Source organism: Pagrus pagrus, assembly GCF_965226575.1.
Source record: "Pagrus pagrus genome assembly, chromosome: 21".
In the NCBI taxonomy this organism is placed as follows: Eukaryota; Metazoa; Chordata; class Actinopteri; order Spariformes; family Sparidae; genus Pagrus; species Pagrus pagrus.
This window is the reverse complement of record NC_140208.1, coordinates 16952852-16962367: the sequence shown is the minus strand read 5'-3', so window position 1 is coordinate 16962367 and position 9516 is coordinate 16952852.

Genomic DNA, 9516 nt, shown 5'->3' with positions numbered 1-9516 from the left:
GAAGAGGCAGAGGACACAGTCTCCAGTGTGCTCGGGTAAGCGCTGGAGATAACAAAGCTTGATCATCTTCATACCGATGGATGCTATTTGCTTATGTTGAACTGCTGACATTCAGTCAGCATAAGCACACATTGACCGATATGAGCTTTTGAAAGGAAAATGAAACTAATGTGTATTTTAAAGAGCACTAGACTTACTACCGTTGTGATTTTGGAAACAAAATGGACATATTGTTAAGAAGATGGAAGCTTGGTAGCCCACTGGTGAAAGTCCACGTGACGTTAGCTAGCTATCGTTAACTTTGTGAGTGTAAGCGTACCACCTAAAATGCCTGAGCTACTGTTACAAGAGTTAATACGTTGATGCTACAGCGTACACACAGCAGCACACAGGACGTAGTTAGCATCGCATTCGCTAGCTGGTGTAGCTTTAAGACAAAGGTTAGCTTCAGCTAGGCTAGCTTAAAATGCTACTGCTTATAGAATTTACTGTAGTTGTTGTAGGTTTTGGTTAAACGCACAATATGTTGGCTAATTGTTGCCACGAGGAAAACAAACAAACAAGTTTGATGACGAGGTGACCAAATGACATGAAAAGCAGATGAAGAACACTGTCACCTTTAATTCAATCATAGATTTCTCTGTATTTTGTTTTTAAACATTTTAATGTGTAAATGTTACATATTATATCTTTCAGCCAGCTGGCCATGCACTCCTCTTGACTAGTCCTCTGATAATGCACACACACACACACACACACACACACACCAAAGACAAAAATATAAAAGATAAATAGAAGATTAAAATAAATTAAGTCTGAATTTATTTCAGTAACTGATTGGTGGTTAAAAAAAATAAAAATGAATAAAAATAATAATAATTAAAGACCTTTTTAAGTCTCAAGCCTTATATTTGTTTTTACATCCTATTTTAATTTCAGTCAACAATATCATTCATTAATGTAAACAATTATATTTTTGACCTGTGTGATGAGGCATTTTTTCAGTTCTGGGGCTCAACAGTAGTATAGAATTTAAAAAAGTATTTAAAACACCTGAAACAAAAGAAATACTAAAATAAAACTCCAGTCTACAAACCAAATTGATTGAAAAATGAACAAATGTTTGAGGTTTATCTTTGAGCTCTTTTAAGGAGGGGGTCTGTGGGACATATTCAATTGAACAAAGAAAAAAAAAGAGCAACAAATAAATGAATAAAATCAAAAGATACGAGGACAATGACAAGAAAAATAAATACTCCTTTTTTCTGTTTCAGTGTCAGAGATGAGCTTCTAATCAATTATAATATAATTTATAACTTAAGCATTAAATTATTGACAATTTTAGATGTTTTTTAAAAAAATTACCAAAACCTACAAACTAACATAGGCTATATAAATTGGTTGGATTGCCTCACACTAACAAGCAGAAAGTTCATGGCTCATGATTATTTGTCTTACAAATTTTAAAAAACAAACACTCCAACAACAACAGCAACAGCAGCAGCAATGATATCAATGAGCAGGGCTTTTTTTTTTCAGAAGGAGTTTTTACTTTTCTTCTCTGCATCGTTCTCCGAGCTGCTGAAAGACGATCAGGCCCCTGAAGACGCTCTCCGTCTCCTCAGCGAGAGCGAGAGGAAACTCCATCTGACCGAAGAGAGCCTTCAGAGAGAGACTCCAGTGTACGAGAGGAGACCTGACTCCCCAGACATCTGTTATGTTCAGTGGCATCTAATTTACCTTTTGGTGCAGAGGGAAAAACAAAGGACGAGAGGGATGGGAAATAGAGGTCTGTATGTGTGTGTTCGCTTCTGTCTCTGACTATTTTCACTTGAATTTATGCACCATGACTAGCGATTCAAGACATGTTTGACCAGAATGAGTAATGGAGATAATTCTATGACTGTGCATAAAAAAAGGAAAAGAAACTTCAGTGTAGAGCACAGCCCACACACTCTCACTCACAGACCGCTGGAGCCCCGGATCAGTCAAACTAATAACACACGACGACAGAGATATCACAGATTACGACTTGAATGCGTTCTGCAGCGTGCGGACCGACTGGAGGAAAGTCTCCCACGTCGCCTGTGAAGTAAACTCGACCGAGCAGCCTGGTGAGTTGTCAGAGTGCAGGCCCAGAAACAGCTGTGTAATGGCAGGTCTGTCACATGGAGTTACACACCGACACAGCAGGCTAATGAACACCCAGTAAACTACAGGGGGGAAGAGAAGGGAGCAGGCGAGGTGGGGGGTCAGTTTATTCAGCTCTTTGTGAGAAGTATTTAAATTGAGCGAAACAAAAGATGAAATTATATTGAATACAAACAATTAAATAATGAGTAAAGGAGTAATTATAAATTAATTCAATAACAACTGAATGTTTATTTAGTTTCTTTTATGTCTGTTTGAAGCACAGATCAAAGAGAATAACCTTAACATGACTTCCTGTGCTCCAGTGTTGTTGCATAATCATTTTTAGGAAGCAGAGACAGTTGCAGTTTGCTTACATTATCATATTTTTTACACAGTTTTTCCAGAATTTCACAAAAGTAATTATCAGTATACTTAAAGGAGCACTACGTAGTTTTGGGGGAGACACTTTAATCAGAAGAGACAGATCTTCATTGGGTGATTTTTTATGTCTAAACAAACTAAATAAACAAATTCTCTTTGTTTTCATGACTGAATAAACAAACTGACCTTAAAGGACAACACACACACTGTTTTACTTTGTTTATATGTGGCGGACCCTGCCACCTTTCTAGCTTCAAACAGTGTTCTGGACCTTATTTTCCTCTGAGAACAGCTTGTTTATTCAGTTATGGAAAAGATAAATATTTCTGAGTTTGTATTATTACCTCATTAATATTGTAAATATTACATAAAGTAGTAAATGTCTTCATAGTGCTCCTTTAATAATTAATGAGCACAGCTCATTATCAAAAAACAACTGCATATCCCCAGAAGGGCAACTAGCCTTTCTCCAAGAACGCCTCTTTCAGGAGTGTGACATGCACTTTAAGGGTCAAAGGTCGTCCATAGATACCCACTGTGGGGTCAGCTTCATTAGGTGTTAATGACCCTCCCTGAGGGCGAGTTGTCTGCCGTGCTTTCTACCTTTGTGCCCGACTCAGCAGCATTTACAAAGTTTATTATATCCACTCCAATCTTTTATTCTGTTCATCCTCCACTTTCTCTGTCCTCTTCCACTCCAGAAACACTGAATGACTGAACCACCAAACATCTTGGACCCGGAGCAACACAAAACCTCATTGAACTGGCTCTGCTGAACATATGGTGGAATCAATGAGAGGGTCCATTCATTAAGCAAACTGTCACCGGGAGGCCCTTCAAATGGAAAATAACATACACGAGCATGTAGCACAGGAACTTGGGTTTATTCCCAGTGATTTGTAATTAATGTACGTTACATGTCTTTGTTCTTCCCTTGATCTGCTAATTAGAGAGGAAGCTCGGGTGCAAATCCTCTCTGCTTTGCTGGAGGAATGCGCCCGTTGCAGCCAAAACCAAGTGTTTTCTCCTAATTTGAAGCTTGCTCGTCAAAGTAGAGAAGGCCTCATATTAAACCGATCACAGGCTGTATGATTTGGCGTCCATTCAGACAATTATGATAAACAGACAACAGCAGGACTGTGAGTTTTGAAGGACACCTTTTTGATGTCGAAGGCTTTGATTCCAGCTCCCTTTGGAGCTGACCAAGTTCTTGTTAGCGGGCTACGAGTGAGATTTAGCAGACGGACCGGCCCCTGGTTCAGTCACTGTACTCCGTGTGTAGTCTGCTCAAAATCCTTTGATTTGTTTTTTGGAATGAGCAAAAATATGTTAAGCGTTGGCATCAATAAACTGTATATTACAAATAGTGCTGTGTTTCAGTATTCAAATGAGAAAAAATATCAATAAAAAGCTGCTGTTTGTGACTCCAAACAGACACTTTATGAAACAACCCCACAAAACGACTACAAAGCGTTTGCAGTCTTTTTCTTTCTCCTAATTTGTATCTCTTTGTCGCTGTTTTGCGTTGCTTTGTAGTCGTTTTGAGTCTTTTTAGTTTCACTTTGCATTATTTGTAGTCCTTCAATCTTCAGATCGTTTTGTTTCTTTGTTTTGTTTTTTGAGTCGTGCGTCTCTTTGTTGCTGTTTTGCTCGTATTTTTCTTTGTAGTCAGGTTGCGTCTCATCGTGGTCATTTTGTGTTTTTTTTGTGATAATTTTTTCGTCTCTTTGTGGTGAACTTGTATCTATTTGTTCTTGTTTTGCTTCTTGTACTCATTTTCCATGTCTTTGTGGTCATTTTGCATTATTTGCAGTCCTTTAATCTCAATTTCATTTATTTCTTTGTTGTCTCTTTGTGGCCAAGTCTCTCAAGGGTGTGCGCTGTGTGTGTGTGTGTGTGTGTGTGTATCTTGTGCAAAGATCGTCATGGTTTCTACAACAGAAATACATGTTTTGACATAAACTCGCCAAAAGTCCTTCAACTTGTGACAAGTCGTCACGTAATAATTATCTGAAAATGTTTCCAGCCCGTGGGCAGTCCTGAACATTCAGCGTTCGGTGGTAAATCCTGAGAAATCATTTAGCTTCTATCAACAAAATGAATCGGAAAGTTACATACGATAGTGAGCGCTTAACACAAAAAATCAGGATAACGTCAGACAAAATGTGGTACGTGTTAATACAGGATCTTCTCGTTGAGAGTGGTGGAGTTAAGGTGTCAGACTCAGGTATGTCCGGCTGACAGCAGGCTCTCGCTCACACTTCCATACTCTGAGGTCAAAGGGCAACAGATGACCGCCAGGACACACCCCACCCAGACAGAAACCACTCTCAGTTGTTTCATTAAATCTATGCTTCTTTTCAGGGTTATGTTACATTTAGTGACCTACATTTCATATTGATGTATTATTTTGTGTCTGATTGAAATCACACTCAGCCGCAATCTGGCCAAACATTTGGCTTCATACATAATAATGTCACACTAAAGATTTCTCCCTGAACAATTTCCTCAATAATGACCAATTTAGCTCTATCATTCATAGTAAATGAGTCCATTACCGGGGACAGTAACAGATTGAAATCACTTTCCCCTCATCAGGTCTGAGAATAACCCGCTGCACATGAGGGTCAGATGACCATGAGCGACCCTGGTGGTGGAATGCACTTTGAACTCTGACCTCTGCGCAGGCCAGAGGGCTGATCCTGACCTCCGCTGAGGAAAGAGCCGAGCAGTGACCAGTGACCAGTTGCTCGAGTCACTTTGGGAGTGAGAGGAGATGTTGTTTGGGTCATTAAAGGGGAATGTGGACAGTAGGTGGACTATGTGTGGCTGCTCTGCTGTGGGAACAAAACAGACTTGTTTTGAGGACTCTAGGTCTTATTCACTGAGTTTCTGGAGAACAAGCGGGCAGGATTTTGTCAACTTATTACAATGAGCATGAACTTAAGAACTTAGAGTTACAAGTTTTCTTATGACACAGCTGTCACTGTATTTAATTTACACTACTGCTTTATCATATTTATATTTTAAGCCTATAAATGGCAAATCTGTCTGTTGGTCCCAACTGAAATATCTAAAAAAACGGCCGTGTGAATTGCCATAAGCTTTGGTATGACTATAAACTGTTTCCTGACGATGTATTCTTCTGACTTTCATGATTCCCAGACTTGTCCTCTTGTGCAACTCGTATGGTTTTGGCTGAAGTCCATCCCAAACAGTATTAGATGGATAACCATGAAGTTCGTTCTGAATTGCAATAACTTTGATGATCCCCTGATTTTCCATGTAGCTTCTGTCATCCGGCCATATTTTTCATTAGGTGAATAGTTTAATTTATGACCGAATACCAAAGCTCAACTAAGGACATTCCCATCCATCTTAGCTGTACATTGTACACTGTACATTGTGTACAAGCGCTAATTAGCTATTGTAAGCTAAAATAAGAGGGGGAACACGATTAACGTTATAATTGCTGCATGTCAGCATCGTCAGTGTGAGCATTAGCTCAAAACACTAAGTACAGCCTCACAGAGATGCTAGCATGCCTCTCGTTCATGTGCATGTCCGTGGTCAGTGTGCAAATAACTGTTGTGTCCGCTGGAAGATGTTTGTGGCCGATGCTCATGTTTTGGTCTTGTTCAGGAACTCAGTTGTGGTGATACTGTACATAAAGAACAAATGTTTCAGGTCGCGTTTAAACCAATGATGATACACATGAAAAAACTGGACCGGTCTTGATTTTGATCATGTGATGCCAGAATTCTTTTTCACTCATTGTAAGGGAAAGTATCCAATGTGAATAAATCTGATCACAGTGGAAACATGGGACTCCAAAAACTGCATAGCCCACATAAATACACAAAAAATTTTGGGATGGAAGGCAAAATTTAAACAAATAAACTAAAGGCCCATTTAGATACAACGCAACAAAGGCATTATTACCGACGTTGTTTTTACCTGTTCCCGTTTTCCGTTTGTTTGTTGGTTTGTAGGCAGGATTACACAAAAACTACTGAATGGATTTTCACGAAACGTGGATGAAGGATGGATCTCAGCCCAGAATAGACCCCGTTAACTTTTGGTGCAGATCCAGACAAAGGGACGAATTGAGGATTTTTCTCATTTTCTTTAACATTGTGAAATTTTCAAGATTTTTGTTACCTTTAACAGGCACATTTAACACGCTGGTATCTATGGGAACTGCTTTTCCTTGGCAAAGGTATGCACTCCGATGGCTCCAATGACTCTGTAAGGCCCAGTGCACCTGACTGAGCTGAGCCCAGTGGTGAACACTGCTTGTATCGTGTTGTGTCTGAAAGGCCCATAAGAATGAATTTGTATCAGTGTGAACATGCAGTAGGCATTGCCGTACGTTGCGTAACTGTCTGGCAAGTGTTGCGGTTCCTAAAAACTTCCCCCGGTCCTCCAACTGTTCCATGCCTGACTGAACCCATGCACTGCCCTGTGAGCAGCCTGGCAGACTGGCAGGCTGTCCCCAAGCAGCCATTCCTCTCCCGCCCGAGTGAGGACACTTGATCTCCTCAGTAAGGGTCACCAGTCGCTTTCATCAGGGGTGTAAAGATCTGAAGGGGTGACATTCGCCCATCCATCCCAATATCCGGGTTCAGCCTAATCCATGTGTGTTTGAGTCCTATGCACCCTCAGTGGAGCCAGACGCTCACATGGACCACTGACAGGAGGGTCATTGTGAGAGCGACAGAGAAATGTATCAGGAATGGAGCCAGGGCTTCTTGGATAAAGGCCTGTTCTGCAGACCTGCAGCTGAACCATCTTGTTTGCATATCAATACCTTTCAGGCCTGAATAACTTCAGTCAGCTGATGAATGAGAGATTTGCTGCTATCTCAAGTCTCAGGGCTCTTTGGTGCAGAGAGAGGCATAAAGGAAACTTTTCACCAGCGGGAAACTCGACGACATAGCCGGCTGGTTCCCTTTTACGCACTCCTCACCCATGAATGGGGTTGTGTGACTTGAGGATATTCTATAACTGGAGAGTATGCAGGGTGGAAAATGAACACCACCCACCTGTCAAACGCTAGAAACTTTTAACTAAAATTCCCTCGAGGTAACTGAGGATCATCTAAGGTCTATTCTGAAAATGTAGCTGGCTGCTGAGTTTTGAAATAAAAAGGTAACTTTTCTTGACCTGTTGGTGTTAATGGTCTTCTGATCCTGCTTTTGGCTTAATAAGCAATAATGAATCCTTTAGCCACTTTGGGAACAAGCTGTGAGCACGACACTAACATTTTACCACCTTTTATATTAAAGCTCTCAGCAAAGAGTTGTGTCTTTACTCATCTAACAGAATCAGAATAATTCATGTGGAGTCATGTTTCTGGCAACACCTGGCATATGTAAGTCAAATCATGTGCTCACTTTTTACCTCTTGTTTTGGTCTTCAGTAAAGTACATTTTCCCTAAACCTAATCAAGTATTTTTTGAGCCTAAACCTAACGAAAATGCAACCATTTGACAATGGTAACAACAGTCCAAAGAGGTCATGTTTCCACAAAAACTGTAAATTCAACCTTGTGATTCCAGCCCACATTTCTCTGGTGAATTTCACAACTTTATGACCTCTTCAGGGAGGTACCTTGTGAGGCATCGTAACCTGGGAATTGAGTTAAAGAGAGTTTTTCCATGGGCCTGGGTCGTTCCACGTGAGCCGCACCACGCCAAGCTGTGTGTGTCCACTACAGTCTTACAGCAGGGGTACCCGCGCTGCTGTGGTCCTTCTTACTAGCAGGGAGGAACGAACCCCCCGTGACGGAGCCATATCAGAAATGTTTCGTCATAGGCAAGCAACGAGGCAGCGAGAATGGAACAGCAGAAAGCACCAAGGGCTAATTGTTGATTATGTCAGCAGCTAGAAACCGCCCGCAGGTATTCAAGTTGAGCAAGGTAGGCAATGCTATTCACCTGGCCACCACATAGGAATGGAAAAACCAGTCCCAAACCAGTTGTGCCTGCGAAGGTTGTCTGCTGGTAGCTCTTCATCGCTCACAGTCTGGTCCAGCATCCACGCGTTCACCCTTGTGTATGTGTTCACGCCCTGCATCGATTACAGATGTATGGAAGATATATCAGGTGTTAAATAATATTTTACAAATGTATGATAGCGACCCGTGCTCGACCCCTGAGTTAAATCAAAGTGACAGTGGGACATGGTACGTATAAGCACATATCCCCACCGCCAATAAACTAAACAGGCAGTTATTGATCCGGACCATCTCCCTTCACTGGAGGTCCCAGAGGTTGAGAATGCAATATTAATGGATCGGGGGGGGGGCGGGGGGCAGTTGTTGTATGCCTGTGTGTGTTTATTTCTGAGCGAGTGTGTGCATGTGTGTGAGAGCATGCGATCACGCTCATAGCTCATGCAGGGCGACTCCATTAACCAGCGTGGCCGTGGCGGTCAGCAGTTTATGGCGACCAGGCTCACAGGTCAAGGGGGAGTGAAGAGGTCAAAGATTGCCATCCCCAAAGGTCTCCAATCACCCCAGTGAATTGATTGCTTACACATCAGAAAAGCCACTGCCCTGTGTTAGCTTCAAATTTAGCCCTGGATGCCTGTAGCCATATGACCCCCTCCTCGGCCACACTCTCCACCAACTTCATTCAGTCTCTGCACACTTCAACTTGGAAGTGTTTGACAAAGATTTACTGATCGCGCACTTCAAGGAAAACCTCAATTTTGACATTGAAACCACTCTTATATTTGTCAGTTCAATATGAGGCTACAGTTAGCTTAGCTCGACATAGAGACTGGGAACAGAAGGAAAGCTAACTTAGCTTTGTTTGAGGGTAACAAAATCTGGATTAAATAAAACACATTTGATTAGTTAGTCAGCTTTAGAGACACTGGTTGGGTCAGAAACAATCAGACTGTTTCCCCGTCTCCATGATTTATGCTGAGCTAAGCTAACTGGCTGCTATAGCTCCAGCTGTTGATTTACTCATGCTGTTTGTGTGTTAAACCCTT